Source organism: Tursiops truncatus, chromosome 2, assembly GCF_011762595.2.
Source record: "Tursiops truncatus isolate mTurTru1 chromosome 2, mTurTru1.mat.Y, whole genome shotgun sequence".
Lineage (NCBI taxonomy): Eukaryota > Metazoa > Chordata > Mammalia > Artiodactyla > Delphinidae > Tursiops > Tursiops truncatus.
This window is the reverse complement of record NC_047035.1, coordinates 144,236,167-144,250,355: the sequence shown is the minus strand read 5'-3', so window position 1 is coordinate 144,250,355 and position 14,189 is coordinate 144,236,167. Positions and strand designations below refer to the sequence as shown.

Here is a 14,189-nt window from a genome sequence, read left to right as displayed (position 1 = left end):
GTCTCCATTTGAGTGTGCAGAAACAGAAAAGCCTTGCCAAATGTCAAAAGGAGAGACTTGGGGAGAGGCCGGAGCCAAGCAGCAGGGCACAGAGATCAAGTCAGTTTTCTTCCCGTCCCTCAAAACTTCATCAGAATGTCGTTGCCAGCCAGTCACATCCCCTTATCACTTTTCCAGCCAGCTTTGTAACTCTAAATGTTGGACGGAGAACTGATAAGAGTAGGTGATTGACACTCACAGCTTCCAGAAGCCCCGAGGGTCACCTGCGTGTTGGGGAGACCTGCTGCTCCTGCTTGGATGCCCAAGGGCAGCAGCGGATCCTAGGAGGAGGAAGGAGGACCATGCGGCATCGGGGGCCCTGGGCTGTGCTCCCTGCCGGAGGATGCTGGAGCAGCCTTGGGGTTTTGTTCTCGGGGGGGGGGGGGTCTTCACTTGCCTTATTCAAAACGTGCTCTCTGTGACTGCATTTAGGGTCTCCCCCGTGAGAACAGTGGTGGAGTGTTTGGGGTGCTTATTCCTGAGGCTTCCTCATCATAGTTGGGAGGTAATAAAGAGGCTAAAAGGCTTTGGAATTTTAGGCAATCTTACTTTAGAAAAAAAAAAAAAAAAGAGCAGGAATTTCCATCTGATTCGTGAGAAAGTCCCATCCCAGACATTTCCCTCAACAAATGACAAACACTCACTAAACTCAACTTATAAGGACCATATGTTAACACAGGACATTTCATGGTACTAACTAAATTTATCTTCTTTCTGTTATATTAAAGATGGTTATTTATTATGTTGTTGATTCAGAATTATCCTTTAAACTTTGCTTATACTAAAACAAACAATAAATCTCTGTTGAATTGGCGAATGATTTAATCGAGTGACACGCAAGCGAGTCTAACTGCACCTACTTGGAAAGACAAAATCGGGATTAATATTCCCTTAACTACAAGTCCTTCTATTTCCTGGGAGGTGAATACAGATTAACAGGCAGTGGATCGCATCTCGACTGAACAGGTACGGTTTTTTGTTTGCTTGTTTGTTTGTTTTTTTGGCTACAATGAAGTATTATGATCTTCCTTAAAGAGTAGAGTCTTAAAGTTACATTAAGATGCTACATTAAAACAGTGGTTCCCAAATGTAGCTGCACGTTGGGATCATCTGGGAGTCTTTAATGATCCTGATGCGTTGTCAATTACATCAGAATCTCCGGCATATGGTTTGGGCGTGAGTAGAATGTGAACCAAGGCCTTTAGTGTTCACATGGGGGTCTCTTTGCTCTAACGCAGTGCTGTACAGCCTTGGGTGCTAGACATCGATGCCTGGGTCCCACTTGCAGAGATTCTGATTTAACCAGTCCAGGCACGGCACTGTAGCTGTGCCCAGGTGACCCAATCTATAGCTATAATCTGGTCGTCCGATGGCCCGTCTTCTAGCCCTGGCTGAGACCTTGACTCCTGTTATGACTCGAGAGAAATCTTTAACCTTTATCATGTCTCAGTTTCCTTTTAAGCTCAGTAGAAACTGGGGGCCAATGTCGGAGTGAATGTCCCCTCCAGGCCCTTCCTGCTCTAAGGGGTGGCTGAGGCCCCCTCTTCTTTTACCAGAGGGGACTCAGCACCTGGAGGTCTCCACTCTGGGTCCAGGAGTATGGAGAACGGCTCCAGAGGCCGTGGGGTGGACGGGCAGAGGCTGCTGGAAGGAGCAGACAGCACAGCCCAGAGACTCAGTACCTCATTTGGACAGAAAGAGGCCAGCTAGGGGATGGCCAGACAGTGAAGGGGCTGTGTAGAAAGGGGGCTGAGAACTTCCCATCCTCCTGCATGGCATGGGATGCTGGGAGCACCTCGTGGGCACCTGGCAAGACACTGTTGAGTGCAGAACAATACAAACAGAGCATCTAGCTTTGCAGTCAATTCTCCAAAGGTGTTGGGTTGTTTCCACAGTTCCTCATAACTCTGTGCAGCGTGTTTCCAATTTTTTTTTTTTTTTGCACCGGTCCAAAGACATACATATGGGAACATAGAAAAATACCTTGGAATAGACTTTGGATTATAAGAATATTAATGATGAAAAGTATAGCTCACATTTCTTTAGGGCTGATGGGGAACATCTCTGTGCAAAGCCCCTTACTTTTAAATTTTAATAATTTTTAAATTTACTTTTGAATTACGTCCTTTAATTATCATACCCACAGTCTGAGCTAGGTACTACTGTTATCATCTCCAGTTTACAGTTGGGAATACAAGGGTCCGAAGAGGCTAAGTACCATGGAGCAGGTCACACAGTAGGTGGCAGAGTCAGAATGTGAACCCAGGACCGTCAGATCGTGAGGGCAGGGTGTGTAACCACTGCACGTACTACCCGGAGTGACCCTGGACGTACGGCAGAAGTCAGACCTCAGTTCACAGATGGGGCGACAGGCGAGAGAGCGGATGGACATTTTCACTTACAGAACGTCAGTTGATCCCTCTAGAGAGTCCTGAGAGGCAGGTTTCTGGGTCACACACATTTTGCAGATGAGGACACTGCCATCCAAATAGATCACCTGCCTGAGGACACAGTGCCAGTAAGCGGAAGGGTGGGGACCGAGTTCACCTCTTCCAGATCCGCGGCCCATGCTCCTTCCACCCCTCGTGCTACAGAGATTGGAGGGCTTTGTGGACCCTATTCCCCCCTGAATCCCGGCATCTGGCATGCATGATATGCGGCACACGGTGGGCTCACAATAAAGATTTGCTGACGAAAAGCCTCCCAGACCTGCTGGGCACAGAGGCAACGTGAATCCCCGCACCCCCGCCCCCGTCGTCCTCCACCAAACGCAACCTTTAGAGATTCAAGCGTGGGTGTCACCTCCCCAAGAAGAGGAACAGAGGGCCTTTGGTGGACGTGTCCCACCTTTGGACCCACTCTTCTGAGTGTATTCACCTCCTGCACCCAGATACTGAGTCAGGGACAGCACGATACACAGCTCCCGGCAAGTGCCGAAGGCGACCTCAGCCATAAGAGAGTGGGGACTCTAGGTGGTGATTCAGGAAATCTGTCCGGTTTAAACCCAGGTATTGACCCAAGCATAGCCGCGGTCACGCCCAGCCTCAGCTTCCCCTTTGCAGATGTAGATAACTTTTCTGTCACTGCACGTCTTCTCCCCAGGCTTGGGAGCCTCCCCAGGGCTCATCGCCTGGGGTCAGGGAGAGGGGAGGGCCCCGTGCCCAGCACTGTCTACAGAGACCCAACGGGGCATGCAGGCCCCCCTCCCCCTCTCTGCTCCAGGCTGCTGCCTGATTGCCCATGAAAAGGAGGCTTATTTCTGGCTGGAAAAAGCCCTGAGGCAGCGGATTTCGGTGTGAGTAAGCGATTCCAGGAGCATTAAGGGGAATGCGGTCTTGTCTGGAGCGCACAAAGCTGCCCGGGTTAGATTTAAAAGGAGGAGGAAGCCTGGGCTTTCTCAGGGGCCAGGCATGCAGTCCCGAAATTAAATCCCTGCAAAAGAATGTCCTCATCTTTATGGATGCAGGAAGAGGCCAGTGTTTCATAAAAGGAACGAGGGACAGCAAAGCCAGCTTCAGGAAATTCCCTTCATCCCGGTTGGAGATCTAAACAGCTCGGATCCCAGGCCCCTCCGGCCTCCAGCCCTCACCCCATGGCAACCTCTAGGTGAACTTGCTCGGTCTGAATCTGGGGGAAGGAGCCCCTCCCATTTCTGTCTTCACTGATATTCATGGCTGGGAGAGCAGAGAGCAGGAAGCAACATCTATTACTTACCACTCATGCATTGCGTGCACAGTATCTTGCTTAATTCACTCTTTACCTCCTTTACAGATGACGAAACTAAAGCTCACAGAGGTCTCTGTCCCTGGCTCAGATCACACAGCTAGTGAGAGGCACAGCCAGGCCTCCAGTTAAATATGCCCCTGCTAGGAAGCCTTTCCGGCCCCCGGGCCCATGCCCACCCCCCAGCCCACTATATCTCCTGCAACACTCCCCTCCGTCCAGTATAAGTCCGGTGTTTGTCTGCCATAAAAAGGAGAAAGTGAGCTTCTGGAGGGCAGGGCCTCCAGCCCACCTCCATATATTTAGCTTTTAGCGCAATGCCAGCCACAGGGCAGGCTAACAGTTCGTGTTACTGAATGGATCCTGTGCCCCTTATGTGGCCTCGCGAGGTCAGGGATTCTGACAACCAGAAATAGAATCGCCATGACAGCAGCCAACATTTGCATTTTGCTTATCAGCATTTTGGTGCCAGAGGCAAGTCTGATTCTTGCAACAGCCCAAAGGCCCCAATCATTAGGTCCATTAAGGCCTTCCCTGGTGGCGCAGTGGTTGAGAGTCCACCTGCCCGATGCAACGGACGCGGGTTCGTGCCCAGGTATGGGAGATCCCACATGCCGCGGAGCGGCTGGGCCCGTGAGCCATGGCCTCTGAGCCTGCGCGTCCGGAGCCTGTGCTCCGCAACGGGAGAGGCCACAGCAGTAAGAGGCCCGCGTACCGCAAATAAATAAATAAATAGATTATGTCCATTAAGTGGCCAGAAGACCCAAGCACAGGATCAGGGAACCCACAGGGCCCGCTTAGGCTCCTCGGTGAAAAAGCTGGAGCAGACCTGCCCCTCAACTCTGCCAATTCCAAACCCTACATGACCGCAGACAATTCTTTATTTTATCTCATCAATAAATACTAAATACTAATAAATACAAATACTCATATACCTCTTGCTATGTGCCAGGCAGTGTTCTAGCCTGAGTGGCAAACATTAACCTATTTATTTATATAATTTAAAAAATGATTTATTTTTATTGGAGTATAGTTGCTTTACAATGTTGTGTTAGTTTCTGTTGTACAGCAAAGTGAATCAGTTATATATATATATATATATATATATATATATATATATATATATCCCCTCTTTTTTAGAGTTCCTTCCCATTTAGGTCACCACAGAGCACTGAGTAGAATTCCATGTGCCACACAGCGGGTCCTCATTAGTTGTCTATTTTATATATAGTATCAATAGTGTATATGTGTCAGTCCCAATCTCCCAATTCGTCCCACCCCCGCTTCCTCCTTGGTGTCCATACATTTGTTCTCTACGTCTAAAATTACCTTGTTTAATCCTTAAAAATAACACAAAGAGGAATGTACTATTAAAATCATCTCCATTTTACTTCTGAGGAAACTGAGGCAGAGAGATGTTTAGGAACGTGACTTAATGTCATACAGCTGGTAAGGGGCCGAGTTCTCACCACTTGGCTACATGGCCTCTCCTTCAAAGTGACTCTTCATAAGCCTCTGCTCTGTGCCAGGCACTGGGTCTCACGTCATTTAATCTTTGTGGCAGCTCCTGGAGCAGATCTAGGCATCCCTAGCAGAGTCTCAGAGTTACGTAGACGGTAAGTGATACAGATGCATTTGGACCGGGTCTACCTGATTCCAGAGCCCGGGGTCTGTGCTTCCTGTGGGCTGGAGCTGGCTTCTCAATCATTTTGCTGTGGTCCAAGGGGCTGTGTCCACAACCACGGGTCACACCCTTGGCTTTGACTCGGATGTGCTGTCGTGAAGATGGGGTCGGGGACTGGGGTTCACTGTGAGGCCGAAGTTTATAAATTAGTAGGATTAAAGCAGAGCCCCTAATTGGGGGGTACAGTCTGGGGCTTTGGGAGTGGCTGGAGTGGGGCGCCACCAACCTCTGCAGTCAGGGCTCTGGTGCCAGGCGGATGAGAGCGCCTCATTTGAGTGGGGAGGGAGCTTAGGTGGGGGGCCCAGTTCCCTGGGCCTGTAAGCCCTAGGAGCAGGGCTGGCTCCACAGCGCCAAGCTGAAAAAGGCCTCAGGCTTGGTTAGACCCTCCGCTGTCACCAACTTGAAATTCTTAATTTTTTTTTTTTTTTTTTTGCGGTACGCGGGCCTCTCACTGTTGTGGCCTCTCCCGTTGCGGAGCACAGGCTCCGGACGCGCAGGCCCAGTGGCCATGGCTCACGGGCCCAGCCTCTCCGCGGAATGTGGGATCTTCCTGGACCGGGGCACGAACCCGTGTCCCCTGCATCGGCAGGCAGACTCTCAACCACTGCGCCACCAGGGAAGCCCGAAATTCTTAATTTTTAACAAGGAACACTGCACTTTCATTTTCCACTGGGCCCTACAAATTACATAGCCAGTTCTTCCTCCGAGGGGAGCCTCCTACTGGCGCTTTTATTTGAATCTGATGCACGGTTTCCTGGTACCAAGCATGTTTTTGCAGCCAGGCACCCAGAGGGTGGTCGCTGAGAGTGCCCTGTGTATCAGCCGGGGAGGAGGTCTCGGAGCCCGTGAGACTGGAACGTGGTGAGGGAACTGGGGCTTCAGGTCTAAGTCATCTCTGTCTCCCTGCAGCCGAGCCTGGGAACCGGCGGTGGAAGAGCCACGTGGCAGATGTGCAGGAAATGGAGATGGAACGGTGACATCCTCCAGCCTGCAAGACGGCTGCACTCAAAATGCATCTCACCGCCACATCCTTGTCCCTTTATCTTTCCTCTTGTCACCTGAAGCTGCTTACTTGCCATTCCTAGGACTCAGTTTCCCCATCTTTAATTGGCCATATAGACCTAGATGAAAAGGCAGCTGGGTGTTCACTATCCAACAGTGGGACAGAGCTGTCTAGGGACGAGAGCAAAGCCCAATTCATAAACAAAAACGAGGGACTTCTCTGGTGGTCCAGTGGTCAAGACTCCTTGTTTACAATGCAGGGGGCACAGGTTTGATTCCTGGTCGGGGAGCTAAGATCCCACGTGCTGCGCACTGGGGCCATAAATAAATAAAAACAATCACAGTCTGATGACACAGACATTCTACAACTGAGCATTAAAAACAAACTCTTGCATTGATACTTACTTCACAAATCATACTGCTACATATCTGGAAGAAAATAAAGCCAGACGTACAACCTCACCCTATGTGAAAATAAATTCTTTGTGTGTTAAAGATCTAAATGAGAAAAAGTATAAAAATATGAGAAGTAAAAAATGGAAATTAAAAAAAAATAACCTTGGGAAAGGGTTGGTTCTCATAAGCAAGAAATATATACCTAATAGCCATGAAGAAAACGTTGTCAGATTTAACTCTATAAATATTTCAAATTAGGGATGGCCAAGACAAAGACACCTAGAAAAGATGAAAGAGAAATGGCAGTCCGAGCCACCGCTGTCTGGTCGAATGTTCTCTGGTGGCGGAAGTGTTCTATCCTGCCCTGTCCAATACTGTACTCACTAGCCATACACAGCAAGCGGGCCCTTGCGATGAAGCTAGTGTGACTCAGGAAATGAATTTTAAATGAAATTAAATTTAAATTGGTTTAAGGGACTTCCCTGACGGTCCAGTGGTTGAGCCTCCATGCTTCCACTGCAGGGGATGCAGGAACTGAGATCCGACATGCCGTGTGCGGCGGCCAAAGGAAAAAAAAAAAAAAAAGGTTTAAATATATATAGCCACAGGTGGTTGGTGACTGCCATGATGACCAGTGAAGGCCTGAGAAAAAAATGCCTAAAACTTTTTATGACAGACAAACCCCTAAAAAACAAACTCCTACCAAATAATAAGAAAAAGATAAATAATTCAGAAGGGGAAAAAATTAAGGACATAGAGAAGACATTCCTAAAAGAGGAAATGTAAACGGAACATAGGCGTTTGCTCAAGTTCGCTAATCATCAGAGAAATGTAAATTGAGATACAATGAGGTATCAGTGTTTGCACATCACATTGACAAAGCTTAAGAAATTAGTAACACCCAGGGCTGCCAAGGGTGTGGAGAAATGGGAAGTCATACATTACTGGTGTGTGTAAATTGCTACAAGTTTTGTGGAAAATTATCCACAATGATTATTCAATTATTGCAGTTGAAACTGTGCATACCTTTGATATGGACAACCTACTTCTAGGAATGATCTTATGAGATCAAAAGCAATAATACCTAAGAATTGATGACTAAAGAAATATATTACATCACTCTTTGTATAGCCCTAAACTGGAAACAATCTTAGTATTCACCAACAAGGGAACTGGGGGGAGGGACTACTCATTTTTTTTTCTTTAAAATCTCCAGGTGATTCTGACTGATCAGGTTTGGACCAACAGAATTACATGTACCATAAATGAGGTACCCAATTCTCTAAGGAACATTTAGGTTGTTTCCAGCTTTTCACTGTTTTTTTTTTTTTTTAATAAACTTTTAATTTTAGAACAGTTTTAGACTAACAGAAAAATTTCAAGGATTTTACAGAGTTCCCATACCCCCCAAACAAAATTTCTCCTATTATTAATGTCTTACATTATACGACACATTGTTATAAGTAATGAACCAATATCAATATATTACCTTTAATTGAAGTCCATTGTTATTGAGGTTTTCTTAGATTTTATCTATGTCCTTTTACTGTTTTAGGATTCTATTCAGGAAGAATATTTTTAGAGCTAAATCTTAGAACACATTTTAAATTTGTTCCTTCGGATGAAATTCCCTAAATTGGAATGGTTGGATTTAAGGGTACATGTATTTTTGAAAGCTTTTTATAAGTATTGCTAATTTATCCTCTTCTGACCTATTTTAGCTGATTATTTTGTTTCTCCATTGTGCCAGCTATCTATTTCTGTATAACTGATTGTAAAATTTGGTAGCTTAAATGACAGCAATCATTTATTTTGTGCACAGCTGCCATTGAGGCAGGGCTGGGTGGATATAACTTCTCTCTACTCCATGCAGTGTCAGCTGGGGTGACCCCACCCGGGACCAAAGGATCCCCTTTCAAGATGTCTCACTCACGTGGTTGGCAAGTTGGTGCTGGTGATCAGCTGTGAACTGACCTGGAACACTTACACGTGACCTCCTCATGGGGGCTGCTTGGGCTTCTTCACAGCATGGTGGCTGAGTTCCAAGAACCAGTGTATTGAAATTGCCAGGAAGAATGTGTATCACTTTCTATAACTAGCTTTGGAAGTCATACAACATGGCTTCTACTGTAGTCACAAATCCAGATTTAAGAGGAGGAAACACAGACCCCATTTCATTATAGGAGGAACGTCAAAGTCATAGAGTAAGATCACGTGGGAGGGAAGATACTGTTGCAGTCATCCTTGGAAAATATAATCTGCCACATGTTAATCCTGGCAGCCAAGTTTTACAACTTTTCTAGAGCCTGACCTCTGATACGAATTTTCCAGCGAAAAGAGCTTTGAGTTGTTAAAACCCAAGCCTATGCCAGAATTTCATACTTTTAACAGGGATTTGAAGAATGTTAGCACTTTGAGGTGGAACAGGCAGCTGACCTCTGATATGATTTTTCCAGTGAAAAGAGCTTTGAGTTGTTAAAACCCAAGCCTATGCCAGAATTTCATAATTTTAACAGGGATTTGAAGAATGTTAGTACTTCTGAGGTGGAATAGGCAGCCTTTTATCCCAGTGGTTTCCAACATTCTTTCATGGCATGGCACACGTAGTAACATTTGCCTCGCACATGGGGGTTAACTGAGGGGATTTGAGGACATCTGCAGGGCTACGTGAAAAAGCGTTGTATTTTCCTTAGAGTACATAGTTAAGATAAAATATTAGAGAAAATACTAAATATTGGATTTGTATAAATAAAATATTTTCAAGTTTCTTCATTTTCCTTTCTTCTTTTTCTTTTTTGCCCACATCGCGTGGCATGTGGGATCTTAATTCCCCAACCAGGGATAGAACCCGTGCTCCCCGCAGTGGAAGGGCAGAGTCCTAACCACTGGACCACCAGGGAATTCCCTCAAGTTTCTTAATGAGAAACTTGCGCTTGCATCTCTTTTTTAATATTCAGGTTCTGAAACGGCAATATGAAACTTCTGATCAAGATGTTTAAACTCAAAACACTGATTAGCAATTTTCCCACCCAGGTAAATAATAAACAATTAAGAACAACAACAACAACGACGAAATCAAGAGCGATTGTCACAATTTGAAATTATGTTTAAATAACCTAACAGTCCTTTCTTTTATTTCTTTGACACCTGTGCTGCTGAAATTTTGGGGGGGGTTAACATGAAGGGATTTTGAGTCAAACTTTTCTATATCAAATTTTTGAAAAATCAATGAAGCTCTATTTTGCAAACGTGTACACATAGAGCCGTCACCTACAAATACCGGAGATGTCACAGATGAGCAGAGACTCAGGATGGTTGCCTTGAGCTTCCTGCTCCCCGCTCCCACCATACAGCTACCATACCAGGTCTGTGAAAGGCAGGCCAGGCTCAGCACCACAGTAGATGCCCAGGTAGGAGGGCACCTGTCCGCATTACTCAGGGCTTGCAGCCTGGGGAGACTGCTCTGGGACTCCAGCCCCCGAGCCCTGCCTTTCCAATACATTTCAGGCCGCCAAGGCCCCACCCAATGCATAAATTATACCCCCAGCAGCTACTCAATACACACTTGCTGGAAGTGAATTTGAGTTCTGGCAAGAAGCTCCCTGATGGGGACATAGGATGCGCAAAGTCCAGATCTTTCCCTCCAGGAGCAAAAACGTGGAATGCCTCCAAATGGATCCCCTCATGTCCCTAATTGACAAAGCCCTCCCCAATCTGTTCTTGAACACAGTAAAAGAAACTAAGCAGCAGAGCAGTCTAGCAATCGGCCACTAGAGGGTGAACACTTGAAGCTCTTTTTGTGATGATTGTAGAGGGCACAGTTTGCTTTAGTCAGCCCTGTTATTAGGTTTGTCATACTGAAGGTCACAGACATTTCATAACAGAGACATCTCCTGTTATCTGAGGCCTCAGTCTGGGGCGTGGGTGCCCCAGATAGGGGAAAACAATGGGTTTTCCAATAGTGGGAACATGATAGGGGAAAACATTGGGTTTTCCAATGGGTTCATTCATGCATTCATCTGTCCATCCATCCATCCATCCTTCTGTCCGTCCATCCATCCATCCATCCATCCATCCAGTCAGTCATTCTATTACTCATCCAGCCATTCACTCAAGAAGCACTGACTGAGTTCCTACTATGGGCTGGGTCTTCGCTGGGTGCTGGGGAGAGAGAAATGAATCAGAGCCCTGCCTGCCCAAGACTTTCTCAGTCCGGGGAGACAGAGAGTGTCACAAGCAGCCAATGACCCTACAGCCTTGGGACTGTGTGACCTCAGAGGAGGGCACAGGCCATGACTGTGGTTGGACCAAAGGCACCATGATGTGTGATGTCCCCCTACTTCCAGGCCTTTCCCCATGGCTTCTACACAGCGAGGACTGGTCACCGGGGCGCATAAGAGTGGTCAATAGCCTTCCTGGAATATGACTTCCACCAGGAGAACGTCACGCCAATCTGTGCGCACTGGCCCCTATGCCTCCCTCCTCAGTGGGAACCGACTCCAATCCAGCCCCAGCCTGGCGTTCCTGTCCCTTGTCAGTGTGACTCCAGCTGGCCTTGGTAGCAAGACCTCTCCTGGCTTGGCTGCCCGGTCACATCTGTGGTCCCTGGTGCCTCACTCTCCCGCCTCCAGGTGTTAGAGAGCTTCTGAGCCAACCGGTTTGTATTAGCATAACTGGTTTATTGAGCAGTTGCGACTCCTCAGGGTATGAACGTGACATGCATTGCTCTATTTTTTTCTGGGAGCTGCCCTGGCTGTGTCATGGTGAAGGTCTTTCCCTCTGGGTAGCGGCTCCACCAGGGAAGGCTCAGCCTTCTTCCAGAAAGTTCAGTCACTTGCAATTAGGAAGAACTCAGCTCTGTTCCCTTGAAAATGTGGATCTCACATCTATTTAAAGCTCTTTCTCTTTTCCCCCAGAGCTGGTGAGACTGAGAGCGCTAAGGGTTTAGGATCAGGGCTGGAGGCTGGCTTGGGGGAGGGGCGGGCTGAGATCTGCTCCCTCGGGCCCCTGCCCCCACCATCCTGGCACATCCCCTCAGACTGGATGGGGAAGGACAGAGGTTTGCTTCACATACCCACAGCAGCTGTCCCTTTGCCTGGCTAGCACCGCCAGGCCACCAGCAACAACTAGGCAGGATCCATTCTCCATCCTCTTGGCGGTCAGAAGGGATGACCCTGGCCTGTCTTCCTGCCTGTGGCCCCGTTACACCCTGTCCCTCCGGAGAGTCCCTCCCGGCCCTGGTCACACGGGGAGGAGGAAGTCTGGGGACCAAGCAGGTATCTAACCAGGGACCCAAATCTAGTCTTTTCACTCTGAAAACAGCTCCCCAATTTACATGTTTTCTTGGGACTGCCCTCCTTTTCCTTGGGGAGGAAACACACCCCGTTTCCCACTCTCACAGGAAAGAGGGAGACAGAATGCTTTCTCCTCACAAATGCAGCATGTCCTCAACAGCTGCTTTCCTTGTTTCCTGTCCTCCCGTCTGTCCCAGGGACTGGGGGTGGTAATAGTCTGGGTCGCCAAACTGGTACCTCCAAGTTGGCTCTGCTGCCAGGTGACCGACCCAGCGCTGAGAGTTCCTGGACTTCACATGTGCGGTAGTTGCCACCTCTTGTTCTCGGCTGTGGGCTTTAGTGGTCCTTTCAGAGCAATAAGAAAATCCTGGTTAGGCACTGTATACCATTGGGACACTGGCCTGGGTCCTCAGGGGCCATTTATAAAGGAGTGGGGAAGCCATCCCGGCCTTCTGAGTCCAGACGTGCTGCTGTGTCTCCACCCCCCCCCCCCCCCATCTCTCTGGGCCTCAGCTCCGCAGCTCACCCACCGCAGTGGCGCAAGGGCAGCTGGAACAGGGTGGGTGAACAGGGTGGACTGTGCATGCGGGTGTCACCGCATGCTAGTAATTTGGCCCCTTTAAAACACGGGTCTCGGGCTTCCCTGGTGGCACAGTGGTTGGGAGTCCGTCTGCCGATGCAGGGCACACGGGTTCGTGCCCCGGTCCGGGAAAATCCCACATTCCGCGGAGCGGCTGGGCCCATGAGCTATGGCCGCTGAGCCTGCGCGTCCGGAGCCTCTGCTCCGTGACGGGAGAGGCCACAACAGTGAGAGGCCCGCGTACCACAAAAAAACCCCAAAAAACAAAAACAAAACACGGGTCTTAAGACAACTGGTTCAAAAGTAATTTGGGGAGAGGCTGCGTTCAAATGGGGGAGGGGCAGAGAAGGAGGATGGGCAGGGGGTGCAGCCTCATCTCTCTTTTTTCCCCTGGCTTCAAACCTGTATATGCCCCACGAGCAAAATACAGCCTTGCAGCTAAGGACCCCTGTCCTCGGAGCGCGCCATCTATTGCTACAGGACACTACCAGGGCTTTGAAGGGGCTGGGGTACAATTCTACTGCTCCCTACAAGATGGCAAGGTACCCCATCCCAACCAGCACAAGGACTGCATGTACCTTCTGAAGGCTCCTGTCCATCTGAAATCTTGGCCTTTTAAGCTGTTTGAGTGCTGGGAGGGGATCTCAGTGTGGGCTCGGGGCCCCTCTCCCATCTAGAGAGCACTTTGTGGAGGTGGAGGATTCCTAAGAACTTGGTGGCCTCCCCGGGAGCCCTCCCCTGGGGTCTGCCATTCACCTACAGAACCAGCTGTGTCTGTGGCCAGGCTTCCCTCCTGCCTATACCCTAGTATACCTTAGCCCTGCTAGGGCTACTCAGATGTCCTCTGGGACCAAGCTTACAGGACTCCATATGCTCTGTGTCCAAGCCTGACTCATTGTGACAGCAAGAGCTGGTGTCCTCTGGAGAATCCTGTCCTTCCAACCTCCAGGCCACCATCCGCGGTCCCAGCCTCCAGCCCTGTAGCAGGTCTGTTTTGCTTCAGAAGCTCGTCCTGGGGCAGGGGCGTGCACAGAGTTGGACTGAGCTCTCTTGGGTTTTCCACTCAACGCTATTTGGAACCTGTCTACCAGCTCGGCCTGTATCCCTCTGCCCTTCTATGTCACGGGATTGTACTCTCACCATTCTGTCTGAGCTCACATTCTCCATGACCTCCTGTGCAGCACCCCTTATCACAGAATGTTCTGTAGACCCTTTTCAGGATTAGCCACAGTTACACTTGGAATTCTGCAGCCTATGCATTTGGTGCTATGTAGGGGAGACAGAATGTTGGGGTTCACCTTACCTATTGGTATGTCTGCTGGATGAGCATCTATACCCTAGCAGAGGCCCTTGTGTCAAGTTCAGGAGCTGTTAGTTCTGATTACCCAGGACTAGGAGTCTCAGCAACTCTCCTGATCATCTAGGAGATCCCAGAAGACAAAGATTTCTGAACTGGGGCAGATCACTTTGC

At 48.6% G+C, this 14,189-nt stretch overlaps 2 long non-coding RNA genes across 2 annotated transcripts in view; one reads left to right on the top strand and one right to left on the bottom strand.

Annotated features, from left to right (window-relative positions):
• Positions 1-418: 418 nt before the first annotated feature.
• LOC141278074 (uncharacterized) lies at positions 419-7,005 on the top strand. Its single transcript, XR_012330325.1, has 2 exons — positions 419-1,005; positions 6,356-7,005. It is a non-coding gene; the product is annotated as an uncharacterized lncRNA (long non-coding RNA).
• Positions 7,006-9,239: 2,234 nt separating this feature from the next.
• The window catches only part of LOC109551806 (uncharacterized), a 76,962-nt gene continuing 72,012 nt past the window's right edge, over positions 9,240-14,189 (bottom strand). Inside the window, exon 5 of the long non-coding RNA XR_012330324.1 lies at positions 9,240-12,483. This is a non-coding gene — a long non-coding RNA (uncharacterized lncRNA). The remainder of the gene's footprint in view (positions 12,484-14,189) is intronic.